A 20,897-nucleotide genomic window follows, 5' to 3' on the forward strand; every position below is an offset into this window, starting at 1 on the left:
CTGCAATAAGTATATAACCCCTTTAGTATTACACGTTGCAAAATGTTTGATCTCATATTTTCTTTTATTTTCGGCATCCATAAAAAAGGTAACATTCCCCTTTCTTTTATTATACCCCACTTCTTTACACTTGTTACAGGAAAAAAATCCTTTTGTCGCAATAATTGGTTTTGTAGGAGCTTTTATAAAACTATGAGTAATTTTATCCTTTATATTTGGTGCCCTACGATGTACAATACTAGGATTTTTGGGCAACGTAGACCCTATAACAGGATCGTTCCTTACAATATGCCAATTTTTTCTAATAATATTTAGTATCAATGAAGAACTTGTGGAATATGTGGTAATGAATGGAACCCTTAATGTTTTATCATTATCATCAATTCTCTTTGTATGAAAATTATACATTTTTTTGATGTTATCGCCAGAATGGACTGCGATTTCTTCTCTAACCTCCTTCAATGCTGACGACACCCTCTGTTCCTCATAATTCCTTTCTATCAAACGAGATTTAATAACTTGTGACTATACATCAAAGTCCTCTATTTTTGTACAGTTTTTCTTTATCCTTTTAAACTGCCCTTTTGGGATATTCCGAAGCCAAGGTTTAAAATGGCAACTCGAACATTCAATATAACTATTACAGTCAGTAGGTTTGAAATAATTTTTGGTGTATAATACATTGTTTTCTATAAAAATTTCCAAATCCAGAAAGCTAACTCTATTTTTATCATACTCTGAAGTAAAGGTCAGATTACATTTATTGTTATTAAAATAATCTATGAAAGTTAGTAAATTCTCTGTTGTTCCTTCCCAAATGATAACCACATCATCTATGTAACGTTTGTACAACTTTATGAATTCACAGAAAGGATTATTACTAGAGTAAATAAAAGAATCTTCCCAGACTGCCAGGTACAGATTTGCATAACTTGGTGCAAATTTAGCGCCCATAGCAGTACCGGCAGTCTGAAGGTAATAGTCTGAATTATACCAGAAATAATTCTTCTCTAAACTAAACCTAATGAGGTCTATAATAAGGGCGGGTTCACACATGGCGGAATTCCACTTAAATTCCGCTGCGGACACTCCGCAGCGTTAATCCGCAGCGGAGCCGTTTCTCCATTGACTTTCACTTTAATTTAGCAGTGTTCGTTTACACGATGCGTACAATTCCGCTGCGGAGCATAGGCTGCGGAGCGGAATTTGGTGTCCGCAGCATGCTCTGTCTGTTGCGGAGCAGTGGCGGACTCATGGCGGAATTTCTCCATTGACTTCAATGGAGATTCTAAGTTCCGCAATGAAGTCCGCAGCTGTCATGCACATGTCATGTGTGCTGCGGATGCGTCTTGCTTTTTTAACTTGACATTTCTTCATTCTGGCTGGACCTAGGTATTTCTAGGTCTACAGCCAGACTGAGGAAGTCAATGGGGCTCCCGTAATGACGGGAGCGTTGCTAGGAGACGTCTGTAAATAGTCACTGTCCAGGGTGCTGAAAGAGTTAAGCGATCGGCAGTAACTGTTTCTGCACCCGGGACAGTGACTACCGATCCCAATATACATGTATCTGTAAAAAAACATATAAGTTCATACTTACCGAGAACTCCCTTCGTCTGTCTCCAGTCCGGCCTCCCAGGATGACGTTTCAGTGTAAGTGACGGCTGCAGCCAATCACAGGCCAAGCACAGGCTGCAGCGGTCACATGGACTGGCGCGTCATCCAGGGAGGTCGGGCTGGATGCCGAAAGAGGGACGCGTCACCAAGACAACGGCCGGTAAGTATGAAAATCGTTTACTTTCACTAGGGAAAGTGCTGTCCCTTCTCTCTATCCTGCACTGATAGGGAGAAGGGAAGCACTTTTCCCGCAGTCTGCAGCAGCTAGTCCGCATCAATGTACTGCACATTTTGTGCAGATCCGCTGCAGAATCTGCAACGCAGATTCTGTGCGGCATCGATGCGGACAGTTGCGGAGGAATTCCGCCATGTGTGGTCATGCCCTTAAACGACCTTGCTCAGGAGTCATATTTTTATCCATACCAAGAGTATGTTCTACAGCCTGTATCCCTAATTCGTGGGGTATACAGGTATACAATGATGAGACATCGCATGTGCATAAAATAGTGTCTCTATTGACATTCACGGTTTTTAACTCCTCGATTACATGTGTGGAATCTTTCACATAGGATCTACTAGCAACAACATATTTTTGCAAGAAACAATCAATATACTCAGAGATGCGACTAGTTAGCGAATCTATTCCGGCTACAATTGTCCGACCTGGCTGATTGGTCTTATTCTTATGAACTTTAGGTAAGTAATAAATTACAGGGATCTTGGGATGTTTTATATTTAAATATTCAAATTCCCGGTCATTTAGAATCCCCCTCTTCTTTGCTATTGAGACAATTGATAATCATTGGAGGGGGGAGGATTATATTAAAAAAATTAGCAAGCAAGAAAGTTTTTGGATCTATCAATTAAAAACGCTTCAGCCCTTAGGACTCAATTCAGACTACGAATTGAAGTGTTTTTTATAAAAATGTTTTTTTTTTGTTTTTGTTTATACAAGTACTTATTAATATTGGTGAGATATCATCTGATAGATATTCTGGTCCATATTGGTAGTTCCATGTTATGAAAACAATTATGGAAAAAATGCCCTATGTATAGTATTAGTAAGAGACTTGTTCACACATAGCATTTTGACCAAAGGATCTTGTCTCAGCAGAACTCAATAGTTCTGATTAGCTGCAGCTCACTGAAGCTCTGGAGGCTTTAGAGATTGGCCACAGATCAGACTAAGTGGAAAAATAGAGAAAGAAAATCTAAAATAACTGATAAAATATAAATAATATAAATAGATCAGACTAAGGCCTCATTTACACGAGCGTGTGCGTTTTGCGCGCGAAAACAACGCTGCGTATTGCGCGCATTGCCATTGCGTTTTCAATGCGTATACGCAGCGTTGTTGCATTTTTAACGCGCGCACGACCATCGTTTAAAACGCGCGTAAAAAACGCAGACGTCGTTAATGCGAGGCCAGCCTACAAATAGCCTTGCTGGCCAAACACCTGCTTGCTGGGAAAGCAGGTTTTGCACCTTAATTGCAGCCTCTGCAGAAACCCCAGTGTGTGTTTCTCCATTTGAGTCGTTATTGCCTTTGCAAGGCACAGTTATGCCTTCTCAGTCGCTGGCACGTTTGCTTCTTGCGTGGATGATCTTGCGTTGTTTTGGGGACCGTCGACCCATGCTGCAGCACCAGACACGTGGAAGATGTCGCATTTGGGTTCATCCACTTGTGGTCCAACGCACCACCAAAGGACATTTTCATACTCTGTATGAGGACTTACACCGGCACCCCAAAAGATTTAGAGCGTTCTGCCGCTTGTCTGTGGCCACATTTGATCTTCTGCTTGAGCAGATTCGCCCTGGCATCACCTACCAGAATAGCAACATGAGACACTGCATTTCCCCTGAGGAACGCCTGCTTGTGACCTTGAGGTATGTGTGCAGTTGCAATTACTTAGTCAATGACGCTGTCAGTTTTACCAGCCCCCTCTAACATGTGTTGTGGCTTTATTTTTCTTTCTCTTTGCTTTCTAGATTTCTGGCCACAGGCAATAGTTATCATTCGTTACATTTCGAATTTCTTTTGGGAGTGACCACCATTTTGTTCATTGTCACATCCACCTGTGTCGTGTTGTGGCAGAGCTTAAAGACCACGGTCATGCCTCAGCCCACGACAGAACAGTGGCTACGCATTTCGGAGGGATTTCTTACAGCAAGTCAATTTCCTAACTGCATTGGTGCCCTAGACGGCAAACACATTCGGGTGAAGAAGCCCCCACGCAGTGGCTCGCGATACTATAACTACAAACAGTTTTTTTCTATGGTATTGTTGGCCTTGGCAGACACAAATTATTGTTTCACTATTGTTGACATCGGCTCGTATGGAAGCTCGGCAGATGCCCGCATATTCCGTTCATCAAGAATGGGGAAGCGCCTCTTGAATAATCGACTGGCGGTGCCGGAACCTTCCATCCTCCCTGGCTCCAGCGGACCCCCAATCCCGTATGTCATCATGGCGGATGAGGGGTTTGCCCTGACAAGGCAAGTCATGCGGCCTTTTGCAAGCGGGGGCTTGGATGAGCGTCGCCGCATGTTCAATCTCTGCCTAGGCCGAGCTCGTAGATGTGTGGAATGTGCCTTTGGCATTATGTCGAACAGGTGGCGGGTCTTTCTGACGACAATGCAATTGTCCATGCAGAATGTAACACGTGTTATACAAGCGTGTGTCGTTCTGCATAACTTCTGCCACATTAATGATGCAAGCTTTGATGCCGAATATATCCTAACACATGCAGCCACCAGCGACACTGTCCCAGCTATTCCTCTCGGCCGATCTCTCACATCCGGGCTTCGAGTGCGGGATAATTTGGCGGCATATTTTGAGTGCCCATCAGGAGCCGCACCATGGGGGCGTGATTACATTTGAAGGGTTGTCTATTTTTTGGAGGCTTCAGGACACAGGTCCCAAGTGGCCAGTGTTTGTTGTTTTAGGTTTTGTTCGTGTAGGGTTAGGGACTCGCAATACATGAGGACCCTTGATGCAGGTTGCGAGCTTACATCTGTGGGGGTTTGAGCAGGACATTTGGCATTGGGAAACATGTTTTCAGGAGATAGAATGATGGTCAGCCAAAAGTTAGGCGAGTCCAATTGCGACTGTCCTTAGTGTGCCTAGAGTCACATGACAGCACCCAAACGTTCTCATCTCTTGCAAACAATGGCAAACCCAGATAGATGAACTAATACCTCATAACACGTGTGCATGCATTGGGGCCAAAGCCCAGCAGTGTGTGAGTGTATAGTCTAAATAAATCTGGGGCAAACATTGTGTTGAGGGGTGTGAAATAAAAACAACCACCAATAGAAACAATGAACATCCATGTTTATTTGTTTGTTCTTCACACTAGATAAACATGGAGTGGACATAAACACAACAAGCCATTTTAAACAAAATATCACCAACATGGTGGGAAATACACAGAGGGCCGAGTTGCAAGCCCTTCAAAAATCGTGCTGTCAATGTGCAGCACACCAACACGCTCAGAGGTGTTGGTAGTGGTGGCCCGTGGAGGAATAAGCGGGCATTTCAGCACCACTATGCTGGACCTGGAGCTGTGGAGGATGTTCCTCGCCGGCATAGTGGTGCTGATGTTGGCCCTGGGCCAGGGCATACCAGACTGATGAGGCGCTCAACTTCCAGCCCACGCGGCATGCCTGCAGATCTCTAGCCTGTGTACTTTCTCTACACAGGCTGGCCCACTCGCAGAGAATACGCAAGCACTTCCTGGTTTGTGCTTGTTTGGTCCAGCTTTATAAGCTCTTTTGCATGGACATAACAAGTGATGCGTGAAAATCGTGCATGCAACGCAGGAGCATCCATGTGGCATGCGTGGTTTTCACGCACCCATTGACTTCAATGGGTGCGTGATGCGCGAGAAACACACAATTTTAGAACATGTCGTGAGTTTTACGCAACGCACTCGCGCAGCGCAAAAATCACGGTCTGTATGCACTTTCCCATAGAGTAATATAGGTGCGTACGTCACGCGTGAAAAGCACGCGCGTCGCACGCGCGTATATTACGCTCGTGTAAATGAGGCCTAAGTGGAAAATTAGAGACAGAAAATATAAAACAACTGATAAAATATAAATAAAAATCAATATAATGGATATGGGATGATATGTGGAATCTAACCAACTATAAAGGTGGCAAATAGGCTTGTTTAGCATAATATATTATATTTTTTTACTTTTTAACCCCTTAGTGACCAGCCCATTTTAGGCCTTAATGACCAAGCTATTTTATTCGTTTTTCTATAGTCGCATTCAAAGAGCTATAACGTTTTTATTTTTTCGTCTACATAGCTGTATGAGGACTTGTTTTTTGCGGGATTAGTTGTGCTTTTTAATAGCACCATTTTTGGGTAAATATAATTTTTATATTAACTTTTATGAACCTTTTTGGGGGGGATTATAAAAAAAAACTGAAATTCCACCATTGTTCTATGCGTTTTTAAATTGACGCCGTTCACTATGCGACGTAAATAACATGTTACGTTTATTCTATGGGTCGGTACGATTACGGCGATACCACATATGTGGAGGTTTTTTTTATGTTTTACGACTTTTGCACAATAAAAACACTTTTGAACTAAAATTATTTGTTTTTGCATCGTCGCTTTCCAAGAGCCGTAATTTTTTTATTTTTCCATCAATGTAGTGATTTTTTGGGCTTGTTTTCTGCGGGACAAGACGTAGTTTTGAATGGTACTGTTTTGGGGTACATGGGACTTATTGATTCATTTTTATTATGACTTTTTTGGGGGGCAATGGAAAAAAATTGCAATTTCGCCATAGTTTTTTGCGTTTTTTTTTTACGGTGTTCACTCTGTGGTTTAAATTACATATTAACTTTATTAATGGAGTCATTACGGTCGCGGCGATACCACATATGTGTACATTTTTTTTTTTTTACACTTTTACTAAATAAAACCACTTTTTATGGAAAAAAATTGTTTTATTTATTTTTTTACTGTACTTTTTATTAATAATCTTTATTTCACTTTGATGACTGATTTTATTAGTCCCACTAGGGGACTTTACTGTGCGATGTTCCGATCGCTGCTATAATGCTCTGGTATACTTCGTATACCAGAGCATTATTGCCTGTCAGTGTAAATCTGACAGGCAATCTGTTAGGACGTGCCTCCGGCGCGTCCTAACAGGCATATGTCCAGGGCAGACCTGGGGGCTTTTATCAGTCCCCCGGCTACCATGACACCCCATCGGAGACCCGCGATTGAATTCGCGGGCCGCGGATGGGTGACAGAGGGAGCGCACTCCCTCTGTAAACAAAGTTAAATGCCGCGGTCGCTATTGACGGTGGCATTTAACGGGTTAAACGGCCGCGATCGAAGTAAACTTCGATCGCGGGCGTTGGAGCAGGAGCTCAGCTGACATCAGACAGCAGAGCCCCGGCTCCTGCCTGCACGGGAGACCCGTGCAGGACTTAGACTAGGCTGACGTGAAAAGGCGTCAGCCTAGCCTAAAGCCCATTAGTGAATCACGTAAAAAGGCATATTAGTGGTCACTAAGGGGTTAAAGAGATTAGGCATTTATATAAAAATAATAATATTTAAAAGTGTATATATATGTATACGATTATGATGGTAAGATCAGATTATCTCTATATATTGCAGAGATCATTGTGAGTGTATATGTTTTTTTAAACATTTTTTATGTATGTAAATGTATGTAAATTTAAATGTTATGCGGCTATATAAACCTGTTAATTAGACACGTCACACATGCCCCAGAGGAAGCCGGAAGGGCGAAACCCAGGGTCGGGTGAGAGTGTTTGGCGTGCTGCCTAGAAATTTTAAAGACTTTTACTTACCTTGATGCTTGGACTGTTACCAGTGCCGTCTGATAGGTAAACTTCACTGTACTTTATATAGGAAAGCATTTTTTTATTTTTTTTTGTATTTCAAATTTTTTATTTTCAACAAAGAAAGTAAGGATACAGAAGGAAAAAGGGGGAGACGAGGGTACATCAATAAAATCTGAACACAATGCGAAATGTACACAGTTAACTCTACAAGTCTGCTTGATTTTCAGAAATGTCAATATTTCGAAATACTTCTCACATCTACCGTTGTCAATATAGATAGACTTGTACCATAATTTAACATCTCTTTGCGACATTTCCCTATACCCTCCTGCCACCTCCCCACAAAAGACCATCTGTGACGATAGTCAAGAGTCAGATGACAGAAAAAGAACAATAAAAAGAAAAGAAGAAGGAAAAACAAAGAGGATTAAAAGATATGAGGGAAGAGGGGAGTCATCTCTCCCAGCTCTCTCCCCCGCCCCCCCGCAGCACGTCTCTACGAACCAAATATTTCTAAGAGCTCCCAGCATCATTCCCAGCTTGTTCACCCATAGCTTCCTTGTACCTGTCTGAGCTACAAAATTCAAGCCAGTAGAACCATGTTTTCCGGAATCTACCTGCTTGTTCAGGAGAGTAATGAAGCAACTCCTCCATTCTCCTAATATCTTGTACCCGCTTCAGCCATTGTCTAATCGATGGAGGCTCAGAGGACTGCCATTTCGCTGGAATACATGCTTTAGCTGCATTTAACAAGTGTCTCACCAGCGATTTCTTATACGTCCCTATGGGGATGTCATGATGATGCAACAGAATCCACGCCGGATCGTCCCCCAGGGTGAGTCCCGTGATCTCAAAAATGACGTCTTGTACTTCTGCCCAAAAGGAGCGAAGACTGTCACAGCTCCAAAATATATGTAGTTGTGTACCTTCTTCCCTGCCACATCTCCAACAGAGATGTGAGACCTCAGGGAACATTTTGTGTAGCGCATGTGGAACTCTGTACCACCGGGATAATATTTTATAATTCGTTTCTTGATAAGCATTACTAATAGAGGTTTTATGAGAGAGGAGCATGACCTTCTCTTTTTGTTCTTGCGTTAGGGAGATCTGAAGATCTCGCTCCCATTTCGTGATAAACGGTGGCGTGAATTCTTCTACAGGAGAAATCAGTATACCATAGATTTTAGACAATGCTCGTTTCACAAGTCCCGTCTGGGAACACATTGTTTCAAACTGGGTTAGTCTGCGATCATAAGCAGCAGGTGCAGGTATATGGGCCAAGTAGTGAGATAGTTGTAAAGTCTGCCACTGTGACGCTACCAGCATGCCCTCAGGTTCAGCGAGTTCCCTATCATGTAGCCAAGTCGCCTGTCTACGAAAGTGACTAATCCTAAAATGACCCTGTTGAAGCCAGTTCTTAAATGTCACTTCCGATAATCCTGGTTCAAACTCTGGTGTCCCCAGGACCGGCGCAAGCGGCGAAGGGGCCGATGACACCCCTTCCCTTCCCCTCACTCTCCTGAACACCTGTAGTGTTGGATATATAGTAGGGTGATCTCTCAGGGCTTTTAGATGAGTCATAGGTATCCATGGCAAGCATCTCAGTGGGAGGTCCGTAAAGCCTTGTTCCACATTTATCCAATCTTTAAGAGAAGCATGGCGGCACCAGTCAACTATCCTAGTCAAGTGTATGGCTTGGTAATATTGCTTTACATCAGGCAGCCCAATCCCTCCACGAAGTTTGGCAAGCACTAGAATTCTCCTCTGTAATCTCGGCGGTTTATCTGCCCATACAAAGGAGGTGATGTATTGATATACGGTTTTAAAAAAGGACGTAGGAAATTTAATTGGTAATGCCTGCATCGGGTATAGAAATCTGGGTAATACATTCATCTTAATAATACTCACTCTCCCAAACCATGAGAACGTCCCCCTTGTCCATCGAGCCAAATAATTTCTCAATGTTTGTAACAGAGGTAAAAAGTTTAGCTGGAATGTCCGGTCTATACTGGCCGGCAATTGGATACCCAAATATTTGATCGATTCCCTCGCCCATCTAAAGGAAAAACTAGCCCGTAGGGAATTCCCTAGATCATGTGGAGTATGTAGCATCATCGCCTCCGACTTCTGAAAGTTGATTTTCAGGTTGGACATTAGGCCATACTCTCGAAATTCCTTCATGAGATTGGGCATTGAAATGTGAGGAGAGGTCACAAAAAATAGCAGATCATCTGCATAGGCCGCCACCTTGAAAACTTTACCTCTCATGATATAGGAAAGCATTAAGTCTGGTCGCTAAAATCTTCGTCATAAGCTTGAGATCTACATTTATTAACGATATAGGGCGATAATTTGCTCTATCACTATGATTTTTATTGGGCTTAGGTATAACATGTATAACACTGCCGTCTCCAAGATTTTTCTCGTGCTGCACCCATCCTCTGGAATGTGCTACCCCAGACAATCAGATTAATTCCCAATATCCTCAGTTTTAAATGTGCCCTGAAAACACATCTATTTAGATAGGCCTATAACATTCCCTAATCTGACTCTTTTCCATGGCCCCCTTATAGATTAGTCATCAGAATAAGATTCCCTCACACTCCTTCTCTTCATGTCCGTCATACACGGATACTGGCTGGTGACCGGCTCATGCAGCTTTATTTTACCACCCATGTGTATAAAAATGGCTGGACTATTGTACAGAACAAACACTGTTACACTTTGTGTCTCCTTTATTTCCTCATTGTAAGCTCTTTTGCGAGCAGGGTCCTCACTCCTCAGGTTCCAATTGTAAAGTAACTTTGTCACTATGTAATGTCTGATATTGTTTGTTTCATGTTCCCTCTAAATTGTAAAGTGCTGCGTAATATGTTGGCGCTATATAAATAAAGATTATTATTATTATATGTATAAAAGTTATATTAGAATGAGGAGGGACCACCCCACCATCCCTATATGTATTAAATAAAAGAGCTAAATGTGGTGCCAGAATGTTTCTAAATTGTTTGTAATATGAAGAAGAAAACCCATCAGGTCCGGGCGCCTTATTAGAGTGAGTCACTCTAATAGCCGCAATAATCTCATCAACTGAAAAATCAGCTTCCAGAGAATCCCTGTCCCCAGAAGAGAGCACTTTAGGTAACATTTGAGAGAAAAAGTTTTCAGCCCTCAAAGAGGGGAATGAGGTAGCACGTGCATATAGTTTAGAGTAAAACGCATGAAATTCCTGCAAAATTTTAATCGGGTTCTGGGACAGGGATCCGTGCAACAAGCGAAGCTTTGGAAGGGAATGTACCGACGGCCTAGGATTCAAACGTCTAGCTAACAGAGTACCTGGCTTATCCCCCTGAGTGAAAAAACGATGCGAACCAGTGCAGGCTTTTTTCTGCCCAGCTAGTCAAACTGAGGTTAAGGTGTGTTCGCGCCGTTTCAAACTGTCGTCGGATGTCAGCTGATGGATTGCGTTTGAGCTGATTTGAAAGATCTAGGTACAATTTTTCTTTATGTGCTAAAGCTTCTCTAGAGCGTTTTTTCCTTCGTGAGGCTAGTTGGACAAGTTTTCCCCTCATCGTAGCATTATGGGCTTCCCAATTTACAACAGGCGACGTGTCTTGCGAAAGATTCATTAGGAAATACTCTTCCAACTCTGTTCCTCTAAAACTTCAGGATCAGACAACGAGTCATTGAGTCTCCAAGAGGACAGGGTTCACACAGATCAAGAAGGCGCATTTGAAGAGGATCATGTACATAAAAAAATTTGGATAGCACTCCTTGTAGAGATGTTGAGGTGCTGTGAGGGTTCGGGTTTGGCAAACCCACAATAGTCATTCAGCAATAACCCAAGCACTCAAACGTATGAATGAATAAGATTCGTTTAATTCTTGTATTATTTAATTTTCAGTTTGTTCTTCACTGAAATAAATCTTCACAAAATTTCAGTAATTGCTAACAAGCGATTGTAAATCTTCAAAATCGCTTAAACTGAATTCAGCTGTGGAACTGTGTAACAGTAATCAGTTTAAACGATTTTGAAAAAGGCCAGAGTTGGCCGAAACGTAATTTACAATCGCTTGTCAGCAATCACTGAGATTTACAATCGCTTGTCAGCAATCACTGAAGATTTACAATCGCTTGTTATCAATTACTGAAATTTTGTGAAGATTTATTTCAGTGAAGAACAAACTGAAAATTAAATAATACAAGAATTAAACGAATCTTATTCATTCATACGTTTGAGTGAAGAGGATCATGGTCTGACCACGGGGTAGATAATATGCGAGCCTGTCTGACCTTAGGGACAAGACATGATGATACAAAAATATGGTCAATACGGGTAAATACATGATGGGCAGAAGAATAAAATGTGTAGTCACAGGAGGTGGGATTACATTCCCTCCAAACATCCAGCACATCTATAGAGTGGAGAAACCACGCTACAGAAAGACTAGTCTTATTAGGAGGTATAACCCTTTAGGAAAGATCCCTAGATTTGTCCATAGAGGAGTCCAAAGCTACATTAGAATCTCCAGCTAGAATCAGCTGGCCCTCGTTCAATGGGTGCAACTGTTTACAAATGGAATGAAAGAACTGCTTTTGGTGCGTATTGGGAGCATAGTGATTTATAAACGTTACTGGCGAATCATGAATTGTACATGATACCAAAATGAATCGACCCCCAGGGTCCCGAAACACATTATGCAGGGTGAATGGAACAGAACGCGCCATCCATATGCCGACTCCAAGTTGTTTGGTAGACGCACTTGCTAGGTAGTGTTGCGGGTAGGACTTGTGGAAATATGCTGGGAAAGAAATCGTAGAAAAATGAGTTTCCTGTAAAAATAAAATATCCGCATGAATTGACTTATAGTAAAGAAAAGCTTTGCAACGTTTCACAGGCGAATTCAATCCCTGTACATTATGAGTAACAATAGAAAGGGTGTTAGTGTCAGCAGCCATCATGGTACCCTAAACAAAAATGCCAATAAAAACATAACCTCCTCTGCCATGGAAAAGGGTAAAGGAACACAAATAGAAAGAAAAAGAGGGGGAAAAAGAAATAAGAACAGGTGGTCAATAGACCGGCCAGTCTCAATGACTGAATGTGGAGGTGCAGACCCTCGACCAGGCAAAGCCAAAAACAGAACATATACATCAGCGGACTGGACCCGCACACAAAATCAAGAGGTATCAGCACAAATAGATGTATGGAACATATTACATATCGATGGAAAACCCCATCATACCCCACCTAGAGGAAGGAAAAGGCACAAGGCCCTAAAGCAGCAGTCATATAATCAGTATAACAAGGTAAAAAGTATCCCAAACTAGTCTAGTGGCCCCCACAACCCAACTACCTATATATATCCCAAGAATATAATACATAAGATGTACCCCAGTAGTAGAGTACCCCAGTAGTAGAGTATTTACATAGTATTAGAGCATTCCTATAAAAGTAGAGTATTAGACCCAGAACTCAAAAGGGCAAACTAAATCACTATGTGGCATAGTAATGTAGCATAGTAATAATGCACAGGTAGAGAAACAAACATAACCCCCGACATGCAGGAAACTAGAATGACATGACATATCCAAAATAGAAACTAATTAGGATCCACTTTCACAGCTACATACATCTGAAGAAATACTTCAAGTGGTGGAAAGTTAGCGTGGTGGAAAGTCAGCGTCCAAGCAAATGCAGAACCTGATAAAAAATTACGGTAATAGAAAAATGTTCAATCAAACAATGTGTAATGATAGGGGTAGGGAAACGGACAAGTGAGCCCTAATCTACCCGCCACTCTGTCCCTGCCTACTTGCAACGACCCGCCCTATGCGACGGGGTACAACTGGGCGGCGGTCCCTACGCTCAGTAAGTGCACGAGACAAACAGACAAGGGTACACAAAGCTAAGGGAAATGGGGCAGTTGCCCACGGCAACACCGTGAGCAACAAGAGTGGTGAACGAGCCGAGTCAAACCAGGAGTGCATGAGGTACCAAATGCAGAGCAGGAGAGTAGTCAGTAAGCCAGGGTCAGTATGGAGCAGGATCAAATAGTCAGAAGCTGTAGCTGGGCAAGGAAACCACACGGGAAGAATCACAAGCAAGGAGGAACAGGAAAGGCAGGTATAAATAGACAGAGGGCGGGAGCTAGCTGAGTCTGGCCAGGCTGCAATAGGCTCTCCCACTCCTAAACCTGCCAGCCTGAGTGGTGGAAGCTGGAGTCAGTCTCAGAGACATAGACTCAGGTGAAGACTAATTACCTATGGAAGTTAAACCCGAAGCTGTGCCTGGCAGATCCTTTACAGTACCCCCCCTTTTATGAGGGGCCACCGGACCCTTTCTAAGTTGACCTGGTTTATTGGGGAAACGAAGGTGGAACCTCCTGACCAATACCCCAGTGTGAACATCCCGGGCGGGTACCCAAGTCCTCTCCTCAGGCCCGTATCCCCTCCAATGGACCAGGTACTGGAGGGAGCCTTAGACCATATTGCTGTCCACAATCTTGGCCACCTCGAATTCCACCCCCTCAGGGGTGAGAACGGGAACAGGAGGTTTCCTCGAGGGAGCCAAGTACGGGGAGCAGCGTTTAAGGAGGGAGGCATGAAACACGTCGTGTATTCGAAAAAATGGGGGCAACTCCAGTCGGAAGGAGACAGAATTGAGGACTTCAATGACCTTGTACGGCCCAATAAACCGGGGAGCAAACTTTTTGGACGGGACCTTAAGGCGCAAGTTCCTAGACGATAACCACACCAGATCCCCGACCATAAACAAGGGGTTAGCAGAACGTCTTCTATCAGCCTGAGTTTTTTGTACTCTCTGGGACGCCTCTAGGTTCTTCTGAACCTGGGCCCAGACTGTGCACAGTTCCCGATGAATGACCTCTACCTCGGGATTGTTGGAACTACCAGGTGAGACGGAGGAGAACCCAAATTTACAGAAAATGGGGGAGACCCCTGACGAGTTACTGACCCTGTTATTAAGGGAAAATTCGGCGAGGGGAATGAATGAGGCCCAATTATATTGACAGTCAGAGATAAAACACCTTAAATATTGTTCTAGAGATTGATTAGTCCTCTCAGTTTGACCATTAGTTTCAGGATGGAAGGCAGAGGAGAAGGACAGATCAATCTCCAACTTTTTACAGAAGGCTCTCCAAAACAATGAAACAAATTGTACCCCTCTGTCAGAAACAATATTGACAGGGACCCCATGGAGACGCAGGATGTGTTTGACAAACAAGGTAGCTAACGTCTTGGCATTAGGTTGTTTCTTGAGGGGCACAAAGTGGCACATCTTACTGAAGCGGTCTACTACCACCCACACCACCGACTTGCCTTGAGATGGAGGCAAATCGGTGATAAAATCCATGGAGATATGGGTCCAAGGTCTCTGGGGAATGGGCAAAGAACGTAGTAAGCCCGCTGGTCGGGACCTGGGAGTCTTGGACCTAGCACAAACCTCACAAGCAGCGACGTAGGCTTTAACGTCTTTAGGCAACCCAGGCCACCAATAGTTTCTGGCAATGAGGTGTTTGGTACCCAGGACGCCTGGATGACCAGATAGTGCGGAGTGATGATTTTCCCTAAGTACCCTTAGCCGGTATTGCAGGGGAACAAACAGCTTGTCCTCAGGAAGGTTCCCGGGAGCTGAACCTTGATCAGCCGCAATTTCAGAGACTAAATCAGAATCAATAGAAGAAATGATTATACCAGGAGGCAAAATACAAGCAGGACCTTCCTCCGAAGGAGGGCTGGCCATGAAGCTACGCGACAGCGCATCGGCCTTAATATTTTTAGACCCAGCCCTATAGGTAACCAAAAAGTTGAATCTGGTAAAAAATAGCGCCCATGGAGCCTGTCTCGGGTTTAGCCTCCGGACAGATTCTAGGAAAACCAGATTCTTGTGGTCGGTAAGGACTGTTACCTGGTGCCTAGCCCCCTCCAGGAAGTGGCGACATTCTTCAAATGCCCATTTAATGGCTAAGAGTTCGCGGTTGCCAATATCATAGTTACTCTCAGTGGGCGAAAACTTCCTGGAGAAGTAGGCACAGGGACGGAGATGGGTGAGGGACCTGGTACCCTGGGACAAGACAGCCCCCACTCCCACCTCGGATGCGTCAACTTCCACGATAAACGGCTCCATTTGGTTGGGCTGAACCAGCACCGGGGCCGAGATAAAGCACTTCTTGAGGGTCTCAAAAGCCTGGACGGCCTCAGGAGGCCAGTGGAGGACATCAGCACCCTTGCGAGTGAGGTCCGTAAGAGGCTTAGCGACGACCGAGAAGTTGGCAATAAATCTCCTGTAATAGTTAGCGAACCCCAAAAAACACTGTAGCGCCTTCAGGGAGGCAGGTTGGATCCATTCCGCCACAGCCTGAACCTTGGCAGGGTCCATGCGGAATTCATGAGGAGTGAGGATTTGACCCAAAAATTGTATCTCCTGTACCCCAAACACACATTTTTCGGTTTTCGCAAACAGTTTGTTTTCCCGAAGGACCTGGAGCACCTTCCTGACATGCTCAATGTGGGAGGACCAGTCCTTGGAAAACACCAGTATGTCATCAAGGTACACTACAAAAAATACCCCCAGGTAGTCTCTTAAAATCTCATTTATGAAATTCTGGAAGACCGCAGGAGCATTACACAACCCAAAGGGCATGACGAGGTATTCGAAATGACCTTCGGGCGTGTTAAACGCAGTCTTCCACTCATCCCCCTCTTTGATGCGGATAAGGTTATACGCCCCCCGTAGATCAAACTTAGAGAACCATTGGGCCCCCTGAACATGATTAAAGAGATCAGGAATCAAAGGAAGGGGATACTGGTTCCTTACAGTGACCTTATTCAAGTTACGGTAGTCAATGCATGGCCTAAGACCACCATCCTTCTTCCCTACGAAGAAGAAGCCAGCACCTACCGGAGAAGTAGAGGGGCGAATGTAACCCTTGGCTAGGCATCCCTGGATATACTCTCTCATGGCTTCACGTTCGGGACAAGAAAGATTAAATATCCTACCCTTAGGGAGCTTAGCTCCTGGTACCAATTCGATAGCGCAATTGTATTCTCTATGAGGAGGTAACACTTCGGAGGACTCCTTAGAGAAATCATCAGCGAAGTCCTGAACAAACTCAGGTAGCGTGTTCACCTCCTCAGGGGGAGAAATAGAATTAACAGAAAAACATGACGTCAAGCATTCATTACCCCATTTGGTAAGCTCCCCAGTATTCCAGTCAAACGTGGGATTATGCAACTGCAACCAGGGAAGGCCTAAAACCAAATCGGACGATAATCCCTGCATCAACAGTACAGAGCACTGCTCCAAATGCATGGAGCCAACAAGGAGTTCAAAAACAGGGGTATGCTGTGTAAAATAACCATTAGCAAGAGGAGTGGAGTCGATAACCACTACCGGGACAGGTTTAGGCAAATCAATTAAAGGCATAGCTAGAGACATGGCAAATTCCACAGACATGATATTAGTAGAAGACCCTGAATCCACGAAGGCACTGCCGGTAGCAGACCTATCCCCAAAAGAGACCTGAAAGGGAAGCAAGATTTTATTACGTTTCATATTTACGGGAAATACCTGTGCGCCCAAGTGACCTCCCCGATGATCACTTAGGCGTGGAAGTTTTCCGGCTGCTTTATTCTTACGCCTAGGGCAGGTGTTCACTTGATGCTTGTCATCCCCAAAATAGCAGCAGAGACCATTCTTCCTGCGAAACTCTCTACGTTGTCGGGGGGACACGGAGGCCCCGAGTTGCATGGGTACCTCCGAGTCTTCCATGGAAGAGCGAAGCAACGGGACCTCTGGAGGCATCATGGGGGAGTCAGAGGGGAAAACACAAAAACGTTCAAGTTGTCGTTCCCTGAGACGTCGGTCAAGTCGTACCGCTAAAGCCATAGCCTGGTCAAGGGAGTCAGAAGAGGGATAGCTAACTAGCAGGTCTTTCAGGGCGTTCGACAGACCCAACCTAAACTGGCACCTTAAGGCAGGGTCATTCCACGAGAAGCTACGCACCACTTCCTAAAGTCAGAACAATACTCCTCAACAGGTCTCTTACCCTGACGTAAGGTCACCAGCTGACTCTCAGCAAAGGCAGTCCTGTCAGTCTCGTCATAAATGAGTCCGAGAGCAGAAAAGAAACGATCAACGGAGGAAAGTTCAGGGGCGTCAGGAGCCAAGGAGAAGGCCCACTCTTGGGGCCCTTTCTGGAGCCAGGACATAATAATACCCACCCGCTGGCTCTCAGAACCTGAGGAGTGAGGCTTTAAACGAAAGTAGAGCCTACAACTCTCCCGAAAGGAGAGAAAAGTCATCCGGTCCCCTGAGAACCGGTCAGGCAACTTGAGGTGGGGTTCAAGAGGTGAGGTGAGGGGAACTACCATGGTAGCGTCAGGCTGGTTGACCCTCTGAGCCAGGGTCTGGACCTGTAGGGAGAGACCCTGCATTTGCTGGGCCAGGGACTCAAGGGGGTCCATAGTAGTGTCAGGGACCAGGGTAGACTAGGTATATGGGCTTGTGATTATGTAATGATAGGGGTAGGGAAACGGACAAGTGAGCCCTAATCTACACGCCACTCTGTCCCTGCCTACTTGCAACGACCCGCCCTAGGCGACGGGGTACAACTGGGCGGTGGTCCCTACGCTCAGTAAGTGCACGAGACAAACAGACAAGGGTACACAAAGCTAAGGGAAATGGGGCAGTTGCCCACGGCAACACCGTGAGCAACAAGAGTGGTGAACGAGCCGAGTCAAACCAGGAGTGCACGAGGTACCAAACGCAGAGCAGGAGAGTAGTCAGTAAGCCAGGGTCAGTATGGAGCAGGATCAAATAGTCAGAAGCTGTAGCTGGGAAAGGAAACCACACGGGAAGAATCACAAGCAAGGAGGAACAGGAAAGGCAGGTATAAATAGACAGAGGGCGGGAGCTAGCTTAGTCTGGCCAGGCTGCGATAGGCTCTCCCACTCCTAAGCCTGCCAGCCTGAGTGGTGGAAGCTGGAGTCAGTCTCAGAGACATAGACTCAGGTGAAGACTGATTACCTATGGAAGTTAACCCCGAAGCTGTGCCTGGCAGATCCTTTACACAATGCAAATTCAAATTCAAAATGGGTATGTAGGACCAAAACCTCCGATCCATCAGGGAACCCATGGGAAGGTTGTAGAAACAAGTATGGGACCGTCAGCAGGATCATGGGGGCTGTTGAAGACGATCGCCAGAGGGAACCGATGCCAGCTGTGAACGCTGGCGGCATTGCCACATAGGAGAAAGAGGTGCCGGTGCTCCCATCCCACGTGGTGGTGAATGGTGTTCCGTATGAGGCAAAATCTTCAACTTAACTAGAACAATCTATAATTGACATCATGCGAGCGTAAGATTTGTAACAGTGGGCACAAGGCCCTTCTTTTCTGAATAGTAGATCGAGCTATATCCGCAAACAGTTGAATCTCTGTATTCATCAGCAAAAGTTTGGGCTGTTTTCTCGCCCTTGCCATCACCTTCTCCTTGATAGAATAAAAATGGGGTTTAACAATTATGTCCCTTGGGAGACCATCATTGCGCAGTGCCATCAGAGATCTATGAGCCCGATCAATTTCCAAGTGAGATTCCGCGACGTCCTGTAGCAACATTTTAATTAATGTACGAGCCATATCAGGAGCATGAGTAAAGGATTCAGGCAACCCCTTATGCGAAAATTAAAACCGCCGTGAGCAGTTCTCCAAGTCCTCGATACGTGATGTTGCCATATCTAGCTGATCTTGGAGATCTTGTACAGCTCTGGATTTCTGATTGACTGCTAACCGTCAAATCCAGTTTAGACTCTATAGCTTCTATATGAGACCCCATTTTTTTGAAGATCACGCTGAACCGCAGAAATTTTTGAGGACAATGCGTCCATCTCAACTTTCAATATTCTGGATATGCAGGCCACAATCCTCTCTTCTGTGAGGAATGGGGGCGGTGGCTCATATAATGGTGGATCCCGTGTCTGGGACCATGAGGGTGGTGGCACAGGGTCCATCGTATCACCAAGTGAGGAGGGGTGCAACGGGCTGGCAGTCCTCGGACTTAAGTTTGGAGGATCTCTGAGGGCAGCCGGAAAATCCTGCGAGATCAGCAGCATGGAGTTCAGCGGGACTTCAGTTAGTGCAGTCAGGGGCGGTGGTAAAGGCGCCGCTTCGTTTGGCGCCAAAGTCAGCATGTCGGCTACCGATCGATGTGCCACTGCCTGTTTCCCTCTTTTAGGGTTCCCCTTTGCCATTTATTGCTCACCTGACCCTCAGATGTCGAACAGGGTGATTAAGAATGTCCAGCCGCTATCGATGGCTGTATAAAAGGCTTCAATGCACGGCCGAGGTGCGGAGCTGAGCAGTTATGCAACCGCCAAGTTCAGCTTTGCGCATACGCCTGCCACTGTATATTTAATGTTTTAAATGTCAAGATAAAGATGGCTACATCTGTATGTGTTTTTGCTTTAAATTTAGCTGCTAATGCTGCACTATATTTAGAACTGTTATAAGTGTTTACCTATAGGTTCAGTAGGTAATTGCTATTTTGGAAATGAGGTTATAGTTGTGTGAGTGAGATAAAATCTGACTCTGTCTTTGAAGTTCACTTTCTCTTTCCTTTGCATGAGTTTCAAACTTATTAGTTAAATCCACGATTTACAGGATTGGGTATCAACATTATGAGAAAGTTAAATCTATACTCCAACCTAATGGAGCAGGTTATTTACAAAACATCTAAAGCTCTTAGACCTCATGCACACTTCCGTCGGCCGTTGTACTGCCACTAATGACGGTTCCGTGAAACACGGACCGCACACGGATGGCTTCCGTGTGCAGTCTGTTGTTTCACGGACCAAATCAATGAAAAGGCCGAGACTGTTCCATCAAAAACGGAGAGGAGTAGGACATGTACTAATCTTGGCGGAACGGCCGCACGGTTCCGTTAAAACAATGGAAGTGTGCATGGCCCCATTGAAATGAATGAGTCAGGGTGTTATCAGTTAAAAAAACGGATAGCACCCAGCCCAAAAAAACTGAAGTGGGCATGCGGCCTTAGGGCTCATTCAGACGAACGTGAATAACGTCCGTGTGCTGTGCATGGAAATAACACGCAGCACACGGACCCATTGTTTTCACACATGCAGGAGTTTTCACGCAGCGAGAGTACGTTGCGTGAAACTCACTGCATGTTTTATATTGGTGTGTTTTCACGCACCTACGTGCCCATTGAATTCAGTGGGTGCGTGAAAACCCTGCACCGCACATGGATGCACATCCGTGTGCGTTGCGTGATTTGCGCATCAATTCAATTGAAAATAATAATTAAAAAAAAAAGATGTGCTTTGCTAGTGCGTGAATAACGCATGCCACTCGCAAAGCACACTGTTGTATAACGCAACACACACGGACCAGATTCATGTGCGT

The sequence above is a fragment of the Rhinoderma darwinii genome, chromosome 6 (assembly GCF_050947455.1).
Source record: "Rhinoderma darwinii isolate aRhiDar2 chromosome 6, aRhiDar2.hap1, whole genome shotgun sequence".
Lineage (NCBI taxonomy): Eukaryota > Metazoa > Chordata > Amphibia > Anura > Rhinodermatidae > Rhinoderma > Rhinoderma darwinii.